The sequence below is a fragment of the Hibiscus syriacus genome, unplaced genomic scaffold (assembly GCF_006381635.1).
Source record: "Hibiscus syriacus cultivar Baekdansim isolate YM2019G1 unplaced genomic scaffold, ASM638163v2 tig00110429_pilon, whole genome shotgun sequence".
Classification (NCBI taxonomy): Eukaryota; Viridiplantae; Streptophyta; class Magnoliopsida; order Malvales; family Malvaceae; genus Hibiscus; species Hibiscus syriacus.
In genome coordinates this window covers 2,119,283-2,142,732 of record NW_024062733.1, presented here as the reverse complement: position 1 = coordinate 2,142,732, position 23,450 = coordinate 2,119,283, and the positions used below count along the sequence as shown (strand labels likewise).

Genomic DNA, 23,450 nt, shown 5'->3' with positions numbered 1-23,450 from the left:
CAATAACTAACGTATTAAGCAAATTTCTAAAGCTTATATCGGATATATATGCATTACTTAATTAATTAGACCGGTTAGATGGCCGACTTGCAGGAGCATCTGCAGCTAACAACGTTGTTTATCATGCGCTTAAGAGAATTTCCGTGCAAGTTAATTGTATGTTATCGAGTTTAACAAGTACAAAATTAGTTCACCTGTTAAAAGAGAAATCAATCAATTTCCTTGTGTATTATTTCAAATATCGACACTTAAATGATTAATTTTATACTTATTTTCCTTTAACAAAATTTTAATTTTTTTTATGTTAGTCGGTAATATAAAAGACAATATCTCATATAGGTTATTATCAAAATACTTGGAGCGAGCAACATTGTTCATATGTTAACCATTTCAATAATCAATCCCATTTTCTTAGGAGTCAAACGGCTGCAAATCGTAAAAGATTTGAACGAAATAAATAGGTTTGTAGTAAAACAAACATATCAACTATAGGGTTTTAGTTAAATGGCTGATAAGCTGTTTAGTCAAACAAATACATGAACTTGTAAAAGATTAGGGATGGCTACGGGTTGGGTTAGGATCGGGTTTTTGGTCAACTCGACCTGATCCGAAAATATGTATCCTCCACCGGAACCCGACTCGATCCGAAAAATTTATATCCTTCACTGAACCAGACCCGAAAAATTTATATACTCTACCTGACTCCGACCCGATCCGAATTTTTAGAGTATAAATCAGATCCGACCCGATAAAAAAAAGGATTTAATTAAAAATAATAATTTTTTTAAGGAAATTATATTATTATCATCGGGTTGAGTCAAAGCTTTTTCACCCTCCACCTGAACCTGACCCGACCTCTCCCCTTAAAAATTCTTACCCGAACTCATTTTTTTTAAAAAAATCCGACCCCATCGGATCAGATTGGAACCCGTCGAATTAGAGTTTAATTGTCACCCCTAACTGAGATCATTTAATAAATCCAAATCAAATCAAATACATGAATTTTGTAACATTAAATGATGATATAGGAAAAGCCAAGGTGAACTAATGGCTTATCACATCGTTTTCACAACCTATTGTTTTGCTTAATCACATCGTTTGCACCATACATTAACTGAGAGTACTAAATTTTACGTGAACCTATTGATGATATAGGAAAAGCCAAGATGAACTAATGGCTTATCCTCCTCTGGCCGAACCTCTTAATGTTGCACATAAAGAGAATAATCACTTGAATTCAGATTCTTTAACAAAAAATAATATTTTCTTTTATCAGGTGAATCAATAAGTTCAAATTGTTAAAATATTGAATTGATAGAAAAGTTACTCAATTCACTAACTAATCCCATCCATCCAGGGATTTAAATACTTGTCAGCTATGGACATTATATAACGATAAAGTTGTCGATGGAAATTGTTATTGTACAATCGTGTTTTCCGTATTATCAGCAATAATACTTGTTATATCTACAATCACGGTAAACACAAAGCAACTTAATACATGATCACAACCGAAGTTTAAATCGCTGCATCGATGTTGACTTTTGAAGTCTCGGACTCCATTTTGAGCTACACTTTCATTCCATATGGCTTGCAGGAAACCCTCTCAACTCGCCGGAGTTGTAGCCTTCTGAGCAGCTATGGGTCGCAGAAAATAGAATATTTAATCCCTCGAGTCTTGAGCAAGAAAAGGAGGCATCTCTTATTTTCATCGGAAATGTATGGGCACAAATGGATAAAACTATTGCGCAAGTGATGTAAACAACGATAATATAAAAATTTTGAGAGTTGACCTGAAACATGTGACCGAATCTTCAGTGGCCGGCTTATCGTTCACTTCAAAGTTCAACCATCCCTTTTTTAGCGTGTTCGTATTGCCGGATCTTTACTTTTAGGCCATTCTGGTCACTGCCCATTAGACGTAGCTGAGAAAACGAGGAGCTTCAGCTTCTTATCTATGGAGTTCCTTCCCCTATTAATGTTGATTTTGTTGCAGTGCTTCAAATTTGGTCAAGCTGGGAATGGCGATGGCGTTCAGCCATTGTCCAAGATTGCCATCCACAAAGCAGTTTCTGCACTTCATGAAAATGCTTCTGTTAAAGCACATCCACATGTTCTTGGGACTAACGTAAGATTTAAATCTTTGTAATTGTATATTTTGCCATAGATGTTTCATTCCAAGTAGCTGTTTTTGCAGGGGCGAGATTTTGAATGGGTAACTGTGGAAGTTCACTGTCGGAAACCGTCCAAATCCGATTGGATCGCGGTCTTTTCTCCAGCAAATTTCAAGTAATCTACAAAACTTGTTGCATCATATTCTGTTTTGATGAATTAACATGTGAGATTTTCTCTAGAATTGTAGACTAAAAGGATATTCATTAATGGCAGCTCGACTATCTGTCAACCCGGTGACGATTCGGAAGAGTCTCCTTATATATGCTCAGCCCCAATAAAGGTATGTATTATTGCCATATAGCATTGTTTGTTCTTGGCCTATGTTGAGACCATATGCCTTCAACAATCTGTGTTTTTCAGTACAAATATGCCAATGATTTCAATGCTGGATACAAAAAGACCGGCAGAGCTTCGTTAAAAATTTCAACTGATCAATCAACGGGAGAAATTTTCAATTGCGTTATTTTCCAGCGGGATATCGGATGTATGTATGTTATGCCTATGAAATTCCATATTAGTTTGCTTTAGCAGATTTCATCGATTCTGTTACTGATCATTTCTTGCACAGCCAAAACTAGTGGCAGTGTCAAATGTTATAAGTTTTGTTAACCCAAAGGCACCTCTTTATCCACGGCTTTCACAAGGGAAATCTTGGAATGAAGTAAGTTTACGTAGATCCACGTCATACGGCCAGCATTATCCGAACACCTCTTTATCCATGTCTACCTGGATTCCCTTACAAACTTACACAGATGACAGTGACATGGATTAGTGGCTATAACATTATTGAAGCTGTACGTTTGGTCGAGTGGGGTATGGAAGGAGAATCCTAACTCGATCACCCTTAGGAACGTTGACATTTCATCAAAATGATATGTGTGGTATACATTTGGAATGTTTCAGACGTTAGTTGGAATCTAACAACATTCTAATTAAAAAATGCAGCTCCACCAGCCCGAACAGTTGATTGGCACGATCCCGGTTTCATTCATACAGGTTTCCTAAAGGATTTGTGGCCAAACTCAGTGTATGCAGCACAATTGACATCTTATCTCAGAGAAATGGTGAAGAATGAGCAATAAGTTTCCTAATACTGCGTTTATTGTTGTGTTTAGGTATACCTATAAGCTTGGCCATAAGTTAGTAAATGGTTCTTGTGTCTGGAGCAAAAGCTACTCATTCAAATCTTCACCATATCCGGGTCAGGACTCGTTGTAGTGAGTTGTAGTATTTGGAGACATGAGAAAGGTAATAAATCTCACATGCCTCTTACTGAAGTCTTGGTTTTCTGCAATCCTTCTTCTTGAAGTATCCGTGTCGACATAGTGTCGAATTTTATTCGACAGTTAATTGGCACGGCATAGTTGTGCGTGTGAAAATGAAGACGTTTTATAATGGTTTCAACATGTTTCAGGCTGAACGAGATGGTTCAAATGAGTACAAAAATTATCAGCCAGGATCACTTAACACCACAGATCAACTAATCGAGGACTTAAAAAACATCAACATAGTTTTTCACATCGGAGACATTACATACGCAAATGGTTATCTGTCACAGTGGGATCAGTTCACGTCACAGGTTGAGCCGATTGCATCGACCGTGCCATATATGATTGCAAGGTCTGCAATGGTCTATTAGTATGATCGTTTTGTAACACTTGAAGATTAGCTTACAGAGATTAGCAAAGTGGTTATATTGAATCCTAACTACGATTACTTCCTTTCGTATAGCGGCAACCATGAGCGCGATATGCCCAACTCCGGATCCTTCTACGACGGAAATGATTCCAGTGGTGAATGTGGTGTGGTAGCCGAAACCATGTTTTATGTTCCTGCTGAGAACAGAGCCAAATTCTGGTAAGAAACTTGTCAAAGTGCAATAGAATCTCTATGAGCTATTGGATTACTGGTTCTTTGCAGGTATTCAACAGACTATGGAATGTTCCACTTCTGCATAGCTGACAGTGAACATGATTGGAGGCAAGGCTCCGAGCAGTACGAGTTCATCGAGAAGTGTCTGGCATCGGCAGACCGACGTAAGCAGCCATGGTTGATCTTTGTTCCTCATCGTGTTCTCGGGTATTCCTCGAGAAATTGGAAAGACGGGTAATTCGGAGAGCCCATGGGACGGGAAAGCCTGCAAGGACTTTGGCAGAAGTACAAGAATGATATTGCATTTTTTGGACATGTCCATAACTATGAAAGAACATGCCCGGTTTACCAGGGTGAGTGCATGAATATGGAAACGTCAGAGTAGTCAGGTACTGTGAATGGGACCATTAACGTGGTGGTTGGTGGGGGAGGGAGCCATTTAAAGGGGTTCGGTCCGACCGAGACGTCATGGAGCATATACAAAAGTTCGGATTTCGGTTTAGTGAAGTTGACGGCATTCAATCACTCGTCCCTGCTATTTGAATACAAGAAAAGCAGTGATGGAAATGTGTTTGATTCATTCACCATTTCCAGGGACTACAGGGATATGTGAGCCTGTGTTCATGATGGCTGTGAACCAACCACTTTGGCTTCTTAAAAGTAGGGGTGTAATAAAGCTAACTTCACCTGTAAAACTGACTGAAACAGATTTGAGTCAAAACTGTTTTTGACTTGCATTGTGGCGATCGGAAACCGACTCGAGTCAGAACTGATGTTGACTTAAACCCGCGTTGGACTTGGAAATTGTGGATCTGAACTTGACATGCACCTGATCTGAGAACGACCTGAACCCGAATTGAACCGAAAATATGATACTCGAACCTCTAACCGAACACCGTTATGCAGTTCCCCCAGAACTGCATCCATAAGGGCTTACCCTAAACACACAACGAAAGGAACCACCCTAAGGGAATGCCTTGGGGCCCAAAAGACTGCCCAAGAAAGTTAATCGGAGCCTCGGAGCCTACCCAAGGGTCACCTTAGGTCCGTAAGGATTTACTAGCTAGATCAGAGCTGAACCTCCATACTCTAGAATCCTACCCATATAGAATCCAGTAGAAATCAGTTTTAACAGTAAACCATGATATCTGGATCGTGATCCAGTAAAATCTCGTAAGTGTGCCAATGAAATAAACCATATAACTACCCTCCACCCGTACACCATATGCAGTTCCCCATAACTGCATCTATAGGGTAATCTTATATCCATTGGATATAAGGAGCCAACCAAGAGAACATCTTGGAGCCTGAGAGTCTACCCAAGAAAGTTCTTGGGGCCTACCCATGAAAGTCCTAGGGACCTTAGAGCTTACCCAAGGGTCGTCTTAGGTCCGTAAGGATTTACCAGCTTGATCAGAGCTGAACCTCCATTCTCCAGTATACCCGAAAAATGTTTCAATAAAACAGTTCAAGTAGTAACCAGTGAAAACAGGAAACCATAGTTCATAAATCAGTAAATTCCATGATTTCATAAATCAGGAACAATTCACATTTTTTTGGTGAAAACTATAATTGGAGAACGCACACCATGTAGCCATGGTTCATAAGCCACTAAATCAATAATTTTTGGTAAAACACATTTCAAAACATATAAAACAATCATGTAGTATATGAGGAACACACTAGAGGATCCAAGTATTTTTCAGAGGCATTTAATAGTTATCAGGAATGAAAAACGTGAACTTATGTAGGATTCCAGGAACGAGGTCCTATTGAAAGGGATCGATTACTAATGGGTCTATAAGACATTTAAAGTTGATATTTTAGGACCCTTTATGGTTCAGGTGCATTATTAAGGTGTTCATGAACCTTTACATCATAATAATTCTAGATTCATATTTACTAAGAGTGATTCTATTACTCAAACAATCAGAGGTATTCAGGATTTTGAGTCTAATTGAACCAACGATCCCAACTCTGTAATACTTGTCAATCATTCGGACTATGATACTTCATTATTATTATTCTCTTTTTAATATTGACTGCACCAGTTGATCTAATCAATATCAGAATCATCCTTGATAAGTTCTTGAGGAGACAAATAGGCATTCCAGTGGTATTTATTTCTTTTCTGTACTGCAACGATATCAATAAAATGTCAACATGCTTGATTTAGGGGAAAAACCTTGAGGGTGGTACAACATATAAGTTCATCAATGTTTCCAGACTTGTCTAAGTCATTCACTTAATTATAGGTCTTTGAAAGTACTTAGATCATTTAGTAGTTAAATATATCCCGATCACTTCAGAGTTTCGAAAGTAATTCAATCATTTCCGAAATTTGGATACTTACATTTCTTCTTTTTAATTCAACTTGGTCATATAGTTTAGTAATATAAAAAAATTCAGACGTGTAAAGTATCTTCGATAATTTAGTCTCTGGGTTTTATCTTAGAAAATAAAAATTCTAGGTTATTTGGTATCGAGGTTGATTTATTCATTTCAAAGCTGGAAGGTATTTAGTTATTTCAGTGCTTAGACGTTCTTTGGGTTATTTTACACTTCAGGGCATTCTAATATAGATTCAAAATTTAAATCGATGATTCCAATATTCAAGTGGATCAAGATATGAGTTCTCAAGTCGTCTCTATTGTCATAGTCATCCATTGTGCTTTTTACTCTTTATGCGCATCATCATCATTCCACTCAATTCTATAAGTGGCATATTTTCGATAAATTAGGCTTGAATGAATTCTAGCTCCTTTAGCGTTCAGGGTATTTTGTTTCTTTGATCATTGGAGGTAATTATAGTTATTTCATCGTTCGATGACATTTTAATAATTCTTTTCAATTCAAACATATGCACTATTTCTGATAAGTAGTCAAATATGTCTTTTCTGGGTTATTTTTCACCATCCAAGGAAGTCTTGGTCTTTTACAGCACTATGGTATTTTCATAATTTTACCCCATAGGGCTATTTTTTTGTAATTTCTTATCCAAATAATCATGATATTTATCCTTTAACGGAATTTATCAAAATTTACGAATCTTGAAATCAATTCATTTATTATTGAATCACTAAACTTATAATTATTTTCGATTGATCTTCTAGTTTCTCTTTTTCGAGCTAAAAGAATCTTATACAATGTTCTATCTTTAATCCTATTTACGTCTGAGTCCCAATGATAGTTAAATACATATAATGGACCAATTATTTCCATTCATGCATTTACCATCTATCAATGAGGTCCGAAGAGCATACAAAAGGTAGTAGATTATAACCTTGGTTTTCGTGCTATATAGATTGACCATTTAAACTCCATTTAATCTTCCTTAAAATTTAATTCAATTTTCAATAATTCCTTGGATACATAGCAAACAATTTTAAGTCAGAAACTGAACTTAATTGTGAAACCATATTAAATCTGAAGGTAAAACATTGAATAGTGGTTCACTAAGTGCGAATTTGGTAAAACGGACTTCAGATTTTGACCCAGGATATCGAAAAACATAAAGTAAAACCTTTTCGAAAAGTTAACTTTTGGTTAAAGTCAACGGTCAAAGTTAATGGGATGACTCAGACGAGTTGACTCGGTCCGGGTTAACTCGGACGGGTCAACAGACCCAGTTTGATTGGACTGGTTTAGTCCGGTTAGACCAGTTCCAGAAGCTTCCTAGACCAGTAGAAGAGCCTACGCGTACTACCAACATGTGGCGGCGCGTGCAACGGTGACGGAGGCAGTTTCAGGCGACGAATTACACCTTGAGAAGTAACACACCATAATCAATCCAAATCAATATAAATAACCAGCCAAAACAATGTAAAATAATTTGAAACGATGAATCAATCCACCTTCAACGACAGACGGTAATGAAATCGATGATGAGCGATGGTTCTGACTAGGTTTTGGTCGGAAGGATGCTAAAAACTCAATGGGATCGGCGGTGTGATGAACCGACGGTCGTGGCGGATAGAATTAACAAAAACAATGGATACGCTAAGGTTTTCTTACGAAAATTTAAGCATTTCTCCCCGACGATCGGCGGGGCCAATCGGAATGAGGGCGGTCGAGTTTTGCTCCTTGTGGGATGGCGAATCATTTGGTGGCGCCGGTGCGACCTATGGTAGCCTGTAGCAGCTGGAATCGGAGAAGGGAATAACTAAATCTTCTTGATACTTTACACGACTATCGGCGGTGGCTTACGATGAATGGACAGAGGGCTTTTAGTCACCGACCGATGGGGAGTCGAATAAGGGTAGCAATGGTCCGAATGGTGGCCGGTCGGTGAAGGTTCAGGAGAGGTCGAAGAGGATTCGATTGGGGAAGGTTTTAGGGATTTAATTTTCTCGAATTTGAGGGTTTTCTTCTTTTATTGATGAGAACACCCCCTATTTTTACAAAGATCGATGGAACAATAATGTTCCAACCTCCAAACAACCAGAAAGTTCACAAAAGGCCCCAAAAATATTCCAAATTTAACATTTTGGTCTTCAATCCTATTCAATTAAAATAAATTAACTTAAGAAATAAAAATCGGGGTGTGACATAAAACTAGAGAATAGAGAGTAGTAATTTCATAAAAAGGCTCAAGAAAATCACATATTGTTTGAACAATTTCCCACTCATGATCAGTAATGAAATCCAACTCATTTCCCCTATTTACAAACAAGTTAATTGCTAATCTAGCCTTAAGTGCCCTATGAATCATCAAGTACGTAGAATTCCATCAAGTAGGAATATCCAATACTAACTTACCAGAGAAAGAAGAATCACAGTCTTCAACACCTAATTCAAATGCAAAAAGTGAGAGTCAGCAGAATCAATGAACTTACCAATCTCACGCAATTTAATAACAGAAGAATCAATTACCTTCAAACCTTTTTGAACTATCAAGTTCAAAATGTGGGCAACACACCTAATATGGAAGTACTTACCATTGTAGGGAAGAGGAGACATGACATTCAAATCATCTTTCAGTCTCTTGACCATTTTATCATTTGCAGAAGCATTATCAAGTGTAATGGTAAATGTTTTTGTAGAACTATATTTTGATATAACAATTTAAGGAAAAAAAATTTTGGACTTGAATTGAATTTATTCAAAGTTTTCAAAAGATTTAAAAAATAATTCAAAGTCCATTAGATTCGGATTTGAGCAAAAATACTAAGAGGTACCGATACCCCTATGAATGGGTACCGATACCCCTATGAGTGGGTATCACTACCCCTATGACTGCTGAAACATCGAATGCAATTTTGGTACCAATACCATGCAAGGGTATCGATATGCAAATGAGTATTGATACCCCTTGAAGGAGTATCGATACCCCCAAGGCTCCAATGGCTAGTTAAATTTGAAATTAACAAAGAAAGTACCAATACCCTTTGAAGGGGTACCGATACCCCTATCAATACCCCTGTTCTGGATAACCTTATTTTGCAGAAAAATAATCCCCAAACGGTTCCAAAACATCCCCAACGGTTAGATACGACTTCAAACTCATTTCAAGCTATAAATACAAGCTGATGACACTTGAAGAAGTAAGAGAACACCTACTCAAGCAATCAAACACAAGAGAAAAGTTTTTCATTCTTATTTAATATTTCTCTTGTAAATATTTCTGTTCTTGTGAGCTTAATTCTTGTAAACACCTACCTTAGAGAGATTTTCTTGTTTACATTTCCTTTTATTGTAAAGGGGTTTTCGTTCTAGCTAAGCCTGCTAAAAGCTAAGGAAAGGTTCTAGTTTAACCCGTGAAAAACTAGGGAGTTTGTAAAGATTATCTCTTTGTCCTTGAAAAAAAAATAAAAAATTAGTGAATTTGTTGGAAAATCCTTGGTGAGGAGGAGCTAAGGTAGTGGATGTAGACTTGGTTGAGAAGTCGAACCACTACAAATCGCTGTACAAATTTCTATCTTTAATTCTCCTTACTCCCTAAACACAAAAAACCATTCTGACTCCTCTTTGCAAACTGTTCCGGTTGTTGATTTGAGCTTCTAAAAATACCAACAATTGGTATCGGAGCGATTCTCGTTAGAAGGCTTAACATCCTTGAGACGATCCTCGAAGAAGCTCTACTAATTCCTGACGCAATCGATAAAATAATGGCTTCAACCTCCGGTGCGTATTACATTGACGATTCATATATTATGGATTCACAACCGGTCAACAAGCTACCCTTATTCAATGGAGCAAATTGTGCATATTGGAAGAATAAGATGATGTTCTTTATTCGAGCCTATAATCTAGGAGCTTGGAACTCAATCATGAACGGTTACTCCACTCCACCCAGTGAGTTAGATGATTAGGATGATTGGAGTAATGAAGAGAAGAAAAAATTCCAGCACAATGCTAAGGCTATGCACATTCTCTTTTGTGTATTAGGCCCAAATGAAAATGGAAGAATCTCATCATATTCCAATGCCAAAAAGATTTGGGATAAGCTCTAAGTCACTCATGAAGGAACTGACGAAGTGAGAGAATCAAAGATAAGTCTTCTCAACCATAGCTACAATAACTTCAAAATGAAACCCAATAAAGTTATCAAAGCTATGACGGATATATTTTCTGTGATTGTCAATGGTCTCAATGAATTTGGAGAAGTAATCTCTAATGAGAAGCTTATGAGGAAGATGATATACTCTCTTCCAAAGTCGTGGCAGTCGAAGAAAACGACCATTATCGAAGCTAGAGACCTAAAGTCTCTCACTCTCGACGAGCTAATTGGTTCCCTTCTCACTCATGAGATAATGTTGAAGGAAAAAGAAGAAGGTGAAAAAAAGAAAAACAAGAAGAAGAAGAAGAAGAAGGAGGTAAGATTGCCTTCAAATCCACCAATGAAAGCTATCAAGACTCAAGTGATGAGGTGGATGAAGACGATGATGAACAAGAAGATGAGATGGCCAAGCTCTTGAAGGAACTCAAGAGATTCATGATTTGGTTCATGGGTATAATCTTTAGCTTAAAGTATTTTATGGAGAATTTGGAAAATTAAAGGAGGAATTAAAGGACATAAGTTGTATGAAATATATGCTATTGAGTTTAAGGGCTTGATTAGAGTTAAGGGTGAGAGTTTTAAGGGAGTTGTGAGTAAAATTTGAAATAGAATAAATGAAATTTGGGTAAAGGTATCGGTACTGGAAGAACAATACCGATACTATAAGGGTAATTGAAGGGAAAAGTATGAATATGATAAACAATATCAATACTGATTGAATAAGTATCGATATTAAGATGGAGGTATCGATACCAAGAGAAAGGTATCGATACTATAATTGTAATGAAATTCCAGAATGCCAAAATGGTATCGATACCGAAGTGGGTATCGGTACCATAGAAGAGAAGTATCGATATTGTAGGAGGGGTACCGATACTATTAAGCTTGAAATGCTAAACTGGGTATTTCATTTCATTTATGTAAGTACTAATTGGTTATTCATTTATGGAAAGTTTTTTATCTTGAAAATATTGATGTGTAGATTTGGATTGAAACCATATTGATCGAAGAGATATAGCAAGGTGTTGAACGAAAGTTATAAAGGATTTTATAAGGACTTACGCGAAGCAAAGGTGAGTGCAACTCATTTGTTTTATATTAGATTTGAGGGCGGCTTGAGATAAGCCAACCTTAGAGTTTTCGATCGAAAACCGTTTTATTTCTTTTATGCAATATTTTTTACAATTCTTTATTCAAGTTATATTTCTAAAGCTATGTTTTGATTGTTATATGTAACTGACTGTGAACATGTGATATGTGAATATGCTTATACGAAAATGCTCGATGTGAATGTGTCTATGTGAATAAGACACATCTTGAATAATGAAACAAGAAATAAGTATGTGGTTAAAGCCCAAGGTATATGAATGAGAATTAGAGGTATAGTTGGCATGCCAAGAGTCGAGGGTTCTATGTGGTCCTTCAGGAAAAAACTATGTGGTCCTTCAGGACAATCTTATATGGTCATTCTGGACAAATATGTGGCACTTCGGTGCAAATTATGTGAGTAGTGGTGACTGCATTAGTTCACAACATCAATGTACTCAAATACCTAGAGTTCTTAGTAGTATGCATTGGGTTATTAAAAACAAAGTCATATAAACCGAACAATGTATAAAAGTATACATTCTCGTTATGAAATGCAAATTGGAATCCCTTATAAGATTTTTCCATGAAATGAATAAGAAGTTATTTTATAGTGTATTATCTTACTCGTAATTTCCTCACTAAGTCAACGACTTAGCGTGTGATTATTTCACACGTAGGTTCAAAGAAAGAAGAGGGTTAAAGCTATGCGTGGACAACATACTCCCGAAAAAGATCAGATCAGAACAATTTAAATCGTAGGTTTCTTGTTATTTTGTAAATTGTTGGCATGCATTACCAATTTTAAATTGTAGGCATGTATTACCAATTTTAAATTGTAATGCTCTGATCTATTTTATAATCATATACTTTTGTATTTATGTAAATTATTGAATGTTTTATTTTTATTATGAAGTTTTACTAGAATTTTTTTATAAGGGTTTTACCACTCAAACCTGATTTATAAAAGTTTGGATTTTATATGAACTTTTAAAAGGTAAAAGGTTTGACAAGTTAATGTGACATCATCAGATTTGTATCCAAGTCGGGTAATGGTTTGTGATGTTACATTTATTGGTATCAGAGCTATGATTTAATTTTGTTTTAAGTTAGAAATGAAGTATTTTTTGTTTTAAAAAATGTACATGCCAACTAAAGGTTAAAACACTCTGATCTGATAAGGTAATTAGTATGATGTCCTTACTGATAGAATAATGATTTGATCTTAATAGATTTCGGACTATGAGAGCTCCCAAAGTGAAGCGGGAGATAAAAATGAGGGTAGTAGTAATTCACCAGCCCTAAGCAGGCAATGTGAAGAACATGTGCAACAGAGAGTGACTGTACAAGATCAAGGGACCTTTTTCCAGATGTTGGATGTGATTCTGATGAGATTCCAACCGACTGCTCCCTCAGCTCCTAGGATGAATGTAGCGAAGGAGTTAAAGAGTCTACGAGCATCATAATTTAGAGGAGAAGCTGAGGAAGGTCTCGTTGTTGCGAATCTATAGTTAAACAACGCTAAGATTATGTTAGAAAATCTCTATTGTTCTAAAATGGAGAAGCTAGGTAGTTTTATTACTAAAAGGACAAGCAAGAATATGGTGGACTAATATGATGATACGAGCTACAAGGGATCAGGTGACATGGTCGTTCTTTCTGGAAGAGTTTAAGAACAAGTACATCGGTGATCAATTCATCCATCAAATGAAACAAGAATTTATGAGTTTGAAACAGGGGAATCACACTATGTATGAGTACGAGTGCAAGTTCAACAAGCTGAGCAGATTTACAGAGGAGTTAGTCCCTATGGAAAAAGACTCCTGTGACTGGTTTGTAGATGGTTTACGCCCCATATTGAATGAGCTAATGATAGCACTGAATCTTTCTACATTTCAAGAAGTGGTGAATCGAGCTAAAGCCTTAGAGTGAGCTCAAAATAAAAGATTTGGGGAGCAGAAGACCTAGTGGCACAAGGGAGTGGGTACCTAGACGAGTGCAACGTAATCTAAGAAAAGTCGAGGTTTAAGTTTTCGACCTCAGACTAGATCAAAATCAGCAGCATCCTCAGGTAGAGGATTCAATCCCGTGAGGGTTAGGTAGACTTAATCAGTTGAATATGGAGTGGAAAAATCAACTCAATGTCAGCCTTGTGATAAACAACATAGTGGCATATGTTGAAGAGTTTCTAGAGCATGCTTTAAATGTGGGGAGACATGACATTTTATACGGGATTGCCCATTGATGACCGGAGAGCCTGCACAAATAGAGGCCGAGTAAGGAATCAGTTTGAGTCGACCACCCAGGGTGAAGTGTGCTCAACTGCTCGAGTGTACAATCTGAAGACTAATGAAGATCGCGATGATCTGGTTATCATTGCATGTACTTTTCAGTTGCTTGATAAATCTGTTCCGGTTTTAATTGACCCGGGATCAACCTATTCTAATGTTAGTAGCAAACTGGTGAAAGATTTGAGAATTCAGTTAGAATCTATTAGTAGTAAGGTGATTGTGACTAACCCATTATGTCATAGTGCTCGGGTGAAACAGATTTGTTGAGGTTATTTTGGGAATGGATTGGATGTATCGTTACCATGCCAATGTTAATTGTCGATTCAAGCGAGTAATGTTGAAAAGTTTTGATGGATCAGAAGTAAGTGTGGTTAGTAAGAGACTCGGAAAAGTTCAAGGACTAATTATAAAAAATTATGTAAAGGACTTATTATCATAGATTGGATATTAGAAGGGTATTATGGTCTTTTTAAATGAAAAGAACTCTATATTCCTTTTTAAGGGATATAAAATACGTGCGAGAAGGGAAGAGAAAGAAAAATATGGAACCATTGTTATCTTCTTCCTCTTTTTCGTGGAAACCATTTCAAAGGTAAGTAAAATTAAGTTGATGATTCTAGTATTTTTGGCTTGGTTTTTAGTCCTTGAGTTATATATAAGTTTAAGGAAAGCTTAAAGATGAATAGAACTAAGTGATTAAGGATTTAAGAGTGAATTAGTAAAAAGGGTGGTTAAGGGATTTGATGAGATTTGTGAGTATTTGGATTCTTATTGAAATATTTGAATTGTCAATGGTTTAATTAAGGTATTTAAAGAGTTAGGTAGGATTAAGAACATGTTTAGTTCATGGGTATGATCTTTAACTTAAAGTATTTTATGGAGAATTTGGGAAGTTAAAGGAGGAATTAATGGACATAAGTTGTATGATATATATGCTATTGAGTTTAAGGACTTGATTAGAGTTAAGGGTGAGAGTTTTAAGGGAGTTGTGAGTAAAGTTTGAAATAGAATAAATGAAATCTGGGTAAAGGTATCGATACTGGAAGAACAATATTGATACTATAAGGATAATTGAAGGAAAAACATATGAATCTGATAAACAATATTGATACTAATTGAAGAAGTATCGATACTGATGTGGAGGTATCGATACCAAGAGGAGGGTATCGATACTGTAATTGAAATGAAATTCTAGAATGCCAAAATGGTATCGATACCGAAGTGGGTATCGATACCATAGAAGAGAAGTATCGGTACTGTAGGAGGGTACCAATACTATTAAGCTTGAAATGCTAAATTGGGTATTTCATTTCATTTATGTAAGTTCTCATTGGTTTTTCATTTATGAAAAATTGGTTTTGATCTTGAAAATATTGATGTGTAGATTTTGATTGAAACCATACTGATAGAAGAGATATAGCAAGGTGTTGAACGAAAGTTAAAAAGGATTTTGTTAGGACTTACGTGAGGCAAAGGTGAGTGCAACTCATTTGTTTTATATTAGATTTGAGGGTGTCTTGCGATAAGTCAACCTCAGAGTTTTCAATCGAAAACTGTTTTATTTCTTTTATGCAATATTTTTTACAATGCTTTATTCAAGTTATATTTCTAAAGCTACATTTTCATTGTTATATGTACATGATTGTGAACATGTGACATGTGAATATGATTATACGAAAATGCACGATGTAAAAGTTCCTATGTGAACAAGACACATCTTGAATAATAAAACGAGAAAGAATTATGTGGTTAAAGCCCAAGGTATACGTATGAGAATTAGAGGTATAGTTGGCATGCTAAGAGTAGAGGGTTATATGTGGTTTTTCAGGACAAAACTATGTGGTCATTCGGGACAAAACTATGTGGTCGTTTAGGACAAAACTATGTGGACCTTCGGGACAATCTTATGTGGTCCTTCTGGACAAATATGTAGCACTTCGATGCAAATTATGTAAGCAATGGTGACTGCATTAGTGCACAACCTCAATGTACTCAAATACCTAGAGTTCTCAGTAGTATACATTGGGCTATTAAAAGCAAAGTTATATAAACCGAACAATGTATAAAAGTATACATTCTCGTTATGAAATGCAAATTGGAATCCCTTGCAAGATGTTTCTATGAAATGAATAAGATATTATTTTATAATGTTTTATCATACTCGTACTTGTCTCACTAAGTCAACTACTTAACGTGTGATTGTTTCACATGTAAGTTCGAAGAAAGAAGAGGGTTAAAGCTAGGCGTGGACATCATACTCCCGCAAAAGATCATATCTTAACAATTTAAATCGTAGGTTTCTTATTATTTTGTAAATTGTTGGCATGTATTAACAACTTTAAATTGTAATGCTCTGATTTGTTTTGTAATCATGTATTTTTATATTTATGTAAATTTTTTAATGTTTTATTTTCATTATGAATTTTTACTAGAATTTTTTTATAAGGGTTTCATCACTCAAACCCGATTTATAAAAGTTTGGATTTTATATGAACTTTTAAAAGGTAAAAGTTTTGACAAGTTAATGTGACATCCTCGGATTCGTATCTGGGGCGTGTACGGGTTGAGGGTGTTACAATACATATAGTTCATATGTAAACTATATATATAGTTTACATATAGTATAAGTTAGTATATATAGTTTAAATACTACTATATATATATATTATAGTTATTTCAATTTTTTTCTCAACTTTTGAAATAAATACAATTTAGTCCATTTTACAGATTTTCTTCACATTTTACAATCATTTCGATTTGATCCCTTTGGGTTGTTTAATTTATTTAAAATTTTATTTATAATTTCATATTTGTTCAATTTAGTCCTTAAAATTATATTTGCATCTGATATTGACCCATACATATTACTTATTTATATTTTTTAATTGGCCCAAAACTTTTTAAATGAGTATAATTTAGTACTTTTTGTATTAATTTCAACCTCACATTTTAAAATTATTTCGATTTGATCCCTCATCAATGTGTTTTGTTTAATTTATTTAAATTTTTATTTGTAATTTCATATTTGTTCAATTTAGTTCTTAAATTTTTATTTTTCATAAAATTGATCCATGATTATTTATATTCTTAGCAATTTACTCTAAATCATATACAGTAACAAATTATAATTCAACGTTCACAAAAGACGAAAATAATTAATCCGAAAATAAAAATGTATCCGATATGAACTCAATTCGTATCTGATAGAGATCCGACCTAAATTTTATATGCCAATGATGTGACCCGATCTGAACGAGACCCGCCTGAAGTCCATCCGAACATGAATTAACCTGGTCTTTAATTGCTCCGACCTGAACTGACATCGATCCGAACAAAAAGTAACTTGACCTAAACCCGAACTGTAGCTGGTGTCAAATCAACCTGAAAATAAACCGACCTGATTTGACCTAGACTCGACTTGAACCAAGTCGAAGTATCAAATTTACATGATTTGACCTGTATCCGATTTTATCCGACATGACAGGATCCGACTGAAACCTGAACGATTACCCGATTTTATATCCTTACTTGAAAGCCTTCGAGGCTTAATACTTGTTTTAATCCCTTTGCTACTTTTACATGCATGATGTAAATGAACAAACATATTTTATATAAATAAGATTAAATATAACAAAATTAAATTATATCTTTTTTCTATTTAAGTGTTTAAATATTTTTCAATCAAGGTAGACATCCAACGTTTACAATGTTATCATTTTAAGTACCTACGTCATAACTATTTATTTTAAAAAATGTGTTATCAGACATGTATCATATTTATATTTATAAAAAAAAGTTATTTAGATTTTTTTTAAATACTATTATTTTAAAAAGAACAAAACTTTTTTTATAAAATCTAAAAAGAATCATAAATATATAGGTTATTGAATAATAAAAATAAATCAAATACCAAATAAGCAGTCATTCCTACCTTTAACCAAATAATAGAATGAGCGAGGCTACTGAATTTTTAATGCATATTTTTTTGATTAATTAATACATATTTTTAAATAATTTAAAAGTTTATATCTGTTCACACGTCTAATTATTATACTTAAATCTTAATATTTTAATACATAAATTTATAAATAGTTAAGATATTAAACTATTGATTTGATTATTCATGTTAACCAATTTAATTTTAGTTAATATGTTTAATATATATATATATATATATATATATATATTTAAAACCACATATAAAATTTGTGCCTGAAATAATTTTAATTTATTTTAAAAAAAATATTTTTTTATTAAACTAAGGTGATTACAAAGTAGAATCTATTTTAAATACTCTGAATCATTTGGTAATTTACTCTCAATCACTCTACTGCAATCGTTGATGCTCGAACTCGTGACCTTTAGGAACAACAACGATTTCTTTAACCTTTGAAGTGAGTTGCTATAGATTAAAAACAGATTATAGATTGAATGCTAAATCAAAATCTTAAAATTTAAAAGGAATAAGGTTCCCATCTTACTCTTTAATAAAAAATGTTATATATTTTTATATCAAATTTTGCGGGCATGTTATCCTCTAATTTATTAATTTTGGTTTATAAAAGTTATTTATGTTGGTTTGGAAACATGAACCTCTTTATTACATGTTTAAAATCATTTTTTTACGAAAATAAACCACTAAAGCTATAGAAAACAACATATAAGTCAACATCCAAAAATACAAAATTGGGAATAATGCAATGAAACAAAAATTAAGGAAATAAAAAATAAAACAATATACCCTAAAATTGCATTAATATCCTAGATCAGGGTTCTCTTCTAATAACGGTAAAGAGTTTTTTTTAATTGATCAACATTATTAATATTTCTATAATGTTGTGAATTCAAGTGTACTTAAAAGATAATTATTTTTAATTTAAAATTATAGTTACGGATAATTTATGTGTTATAACTTGTATAGGAAACAATAGCCTTTTTTGTTTTTTTTCTTTAAAGAATTATGATTATGCTTTGATTTTAAATTGCAATGAGTGGAAACTAAATTTAATATTTAAGATAATTATTGGATAAAAAATTATAAAGTTTTGGTAGTTTTCAATTTTTGCTTTAAATAGATAATTTATTCATATTTTAAAAATTTCAATATCAATACTTATCAATTCTTTTGAATCTCAAATTAAAACAAAAATTAAAAAAATAATAAACTATTTAGTAATTTGACAAGCTTTGTTATTTTAAAAAATCATTAATAAGGGTTAGTTCTATTTTAGTTTAATGTAAAATTTTAACCCATCATAACATTGAATATAAAATATACATTTAAATTATTATTATTATTGTTGTTGTTGTTGTTATTATTATTATTATTATGAGTCCAAAACTCTAAAAAGAAGAAAAATTCTTGTCCTATGTTTCTAAGGAAAAAAGGATTGTAAAAATTAGCAAAGAAACATTGAAAAACAGCAAAGAAGTCAAATTTTGTAACAATTAAAAGAACACAAACGTGGTGTCTTAAAACTCTCTGAAATCCCAATAAATTCATGCAAACCAAAAACAAAAAACAATTCCCAGAGGTAACTTCCAACCCAAGAAGATGCCTGCTAATTTTCCATCAGCTCCTACGAAAATGCTTTGGTTATGGCTGTTTCTTTCATTCATTGCCCATTTAAACGTGGCTTTGGCTCACGTTAATGGAGGAGATCAACCCTTGGCTAAAATCAATATCCTCAAAACCATCGCTGTCTTTCGTGAATCCGCTTCTATTTCAGCTCAGCCTCTTTTTCTTGGTTTGAAGGTACATTCTTTTTTTTTCAGCTTATCTTTCTTATTAGTTTAAAGGTACAAACTTTTAAAATCATATGAATTAAAATCATATAAATGGACTTATATGAACATATATATGAATTAATATCATAATGCTCTTGATGGTCTAGTGAGTTTGGTTTGAGTTTATGGGGAGTATATTTTGATGTATTTTGTTTGATCAGGGGGAGGACACTCAATGGATAACTGTGAATTTCATGAATCCGATGCCGACTCTCGATGACTGGGTTGGAGTCTTTTCTCCGGCTAAGTTTGAGTAATGTTCACCCATCTCATAATTTCATCTGCAACCCACTAAATGATATGTGCTTGTTTTGAGTTATGACTGAGTTTTTTTTTAATGAAAACTCAGTTCATTGACACATTATTGTTTCAGTTTTTAATAGGATCATATTCGTTTTTATTCCACCCTTTGATAGCTTCATTTGGGAATTTTGCTTTGTTTGAGGACTTAGAGATATTTTGTGATGTTTATGACAGCCCTTCGACCTGTCCACCTATGAATGACAAGAAAGAACAGCTTCCCTATATCTGTTCAGCTCCCATAAAGGTGAATGTGGTTCAATTAGTGAATTGTTAATACGAAGGATTTAGTGTTTTACAATCTTATGGCTTGAAAACTCATTGAACTTGCACGTCTTTTTTTCTTTTGTGCGTGTTCCAGTATAAGTATGCAAATGAGTCCGGCTCGGATTATACAAAGACAGGCACTGGTTCATTGAGATTTCAGCTTATAAATCAGCGAGCCGATTTCTCCTTTGCTTTGTTTTCGGGTGGATTGTCGGATGTAAACTCATGTCTCTTGTCCCTCCATGCTCATCTTAGCGTCTCTTCATTATCTTAATTAGTTATCATCTGAGTAAAGTTGTTTTCTTTTCTTCTGTTAAACTAATTTTGTGCTTGAATGTATTACAGCCAATCTTGGTTGCTATATCAACTCCGATATCTTTTGTAAATCCTAAAGCACCCTTGTATCCACGCCTTGCTCTAGGGAAGTCTTGGAATGAAGTAAGTTCTAACTAATTCCTCCTATATTATGATTCCTATATCAACTTTTATTGTGTTTTTGGAGCTAATTCTGCAAGTGTACAATCCGTGATAAGCTAATGAAATTCTGTAAAGCTGTGAAAGTCACCACTCTTCAATTCACTAATATGATATCTATGGTTTATTTGAAGATCATAATCTTGTTTAAGACACCATTTAAAAGGTTCCTGGATGATGTTATTTCTCTGCCTACTTGAATGTACTCGATTTAGCGAGCATAATGTGGCTTTGAATTAATTTTCATTAAAATATAGTCGTAATTTTGGTTTGCTGTGGTTGTTCCTTTTAGTAGTAATCAAGCAATAGTTGATTTTTTGTGCAGATGACAGTAACCTGGACAAGTGGCTATGACATAGATGAAGCAACGCCATTCGTTCAGTGGGGTAGAAAGGGAGGCTTGCAAGTTAAATCTCCTGCTGGAACTTTGTCCTTTAAACGAAACAGCATGTGTGGTACGAAAATGATTAAGCACTTGTGTGGTGGTGTCTCCAATTTGATTACTTCTAGTTATCTGAAAATTGTACTAGTGAACTCTTCATGATCTCACTTGTTATGCGGATTTTATGTCCTTGACTCGACCATAAACAAACTGAGTACAATACGTGTGATACAATCTCACTTTATAGATTGTTTAATGGAGTTGATGATTGATCTGCAGGTTCCCCTGCAAGGACGGTTGGCTGGCGTGATCCAGGTTTCACGCATACAAGTTTCTTGAAAGATTTGTGGCCTAACGTAGTGTAAGCATAGGAAATACTCGTTTTCCTATCGAGCTGGGTTACGAACGGAAAGTTTAGTTGATCTTACTTATGAGGTTGCATGTTATGGCATTTCAGATACACATACAGGATGGGCCATAGCTTATTTAATGGTTCAGTCATATGGAGCAAAACATATTCGTTCACATCATCGCCATATCCTGGACAAAACTCATTACAGAGGGTCATTGTGTTTGGTGATATGGGAAAGGTAATACTGAAGAACCAATAATGAAGCGTTTGAGAGCAGGCAGTAAGATTTTTCAAAAGATGGGAAATTTTATTTTATGTGCATTATATGACAAGATTTTGTAACATCTTACAGGCAGAACGTGATGGTTCAAACGAGTACAGTGATTATCAGCCTGGTGCGCTCAATACCACGGACCAACTCATTAGAGACTTGGACAACATTGACATAGTTTTCCACATCGGAGACTTGAGTTATTCAAACGGATACGTTTCACAGTGGGACCAATTTACAGCACAGGTGGAGCCTATAGCATCAACTGTTCCATACATGATTGCAAGGTATGTGATTTTTGGGAATATGAGACTGAACCTTTAGATCCTATTTGAAACATAATATGTCGTTTATGTTGCAGTGGTAATCATGAACGTGATTGGCCGAACTCAGGTTCGTTCTACAATACTCCAGATTCGGGCGGTGAATGTGGTGTGCCAGCAGAAACCATGTTTTATTATCCTGCTCAGAACAAGGCAAAGTTTTGGTATGTTCAGTAAAACCATGTTTTTCTCAGTAATCTGTAATTTAGATTATATTGCAATACCGCTAACATATTGTAGCACAACAGCTTGCACGGTATCTTTCACCGATTTGGTGATAATTATCCTAGGTTCTTGCACGATCATGTATTGGCTGATGCTATATACTGAAAATGCAGGTACTCAACAGATTACGGCCTATTTCACTTCTGCATAGCTGACAGTGAACATGACTGGAGAGAAGGATCAGAACAGTATAAGTTTATCGAGCAATGCCTTGCATCGGCAGATAGGCATAGGCAGCCTTGGTTGATATTTGCCGCTCACCGTGTCCTCGGATATATTCTTCTAACTCCGGGTATGGCCAGGAGGGTTCATACGAAGAGCCTATGGGCAGGGAGAGTCTGCAGAAACTTTGGCAGAAGTACAAGGTCGACATCGCTTTCTACGGCCATGTCCATAACTATGAAAGATCATGTCCAATCTACCAGGTAAGGATTGATGCTACATCACTAGTTGAGCTTGAGCAGGCACACACACTCACACACATGGTTTCTGCAGAATCATTGCATGAGCAAAGAAAGAAACCATTACTCGGGCGTCGTGAACGGAACGATCCACGTCGTCGTAGGAGGTGGAGGGAGCCATCTTACAAAATTCAGCCAATTGATCCCATATTGGAGTGTTTATAGAGATTATGACTGGGGATTTGTGAAGCTAACTGCATTCAACCAGTCATCCCTGTTGTTTGAGTACAAGAAGAGCCGTGATGGCAAAGTTTATGATTCCTTCACCATTTCAAGGGACTACAGAGATGTCTTGGCTTGTGTTCATGATAGCTGTGAACCTACAACATTGGCAACTTGAACAAAAACATCGTTTCATCTTTTATCAGGAGGAATTTGGAGGTTTCTATCTTAGGTTAAATAGTGTGACCACCTGTTACTGCTTCAACAGATGGTTGTTTAATTTGAAGTGAAATGTTTTCACTTATAGTGAAAAATATATATTATTTAGTGTTATCATTTTTTTTGCATAAATCGAAAAGTTTAAACATCAAATATCATCATTTATAATGTTTGGAAAATATATTATTTTTAATAATTTGAAATAATTATAAAATAATATTTGTTCAGAATTTTCATAGATTATTGATAACTTAAATGCGCCTTTACAATACAGTTCGGATTATTTAAGCTACCTAACGAGTTC

General features: G+C 34.8%; 2 pseudogenes; both read left to right on the top strand.

Annotated features, from left to right (window-relative positions):
- Positions 1-78: 78 nt before the first annotated feature.
- On the top strand, positions 79-4,705 carry LOC120124764 (annotated as a pseudogene).
- Positions 4,706-19,465: 14,760 nt separating this feature from the next.
- LOC120124850 lies at positions 19,466-23,160 on the top strand (annotated as a pseudogene).
- The last annotated feature ends 290 nt before the right edge of the window (positions 23,161-23,450 follow it).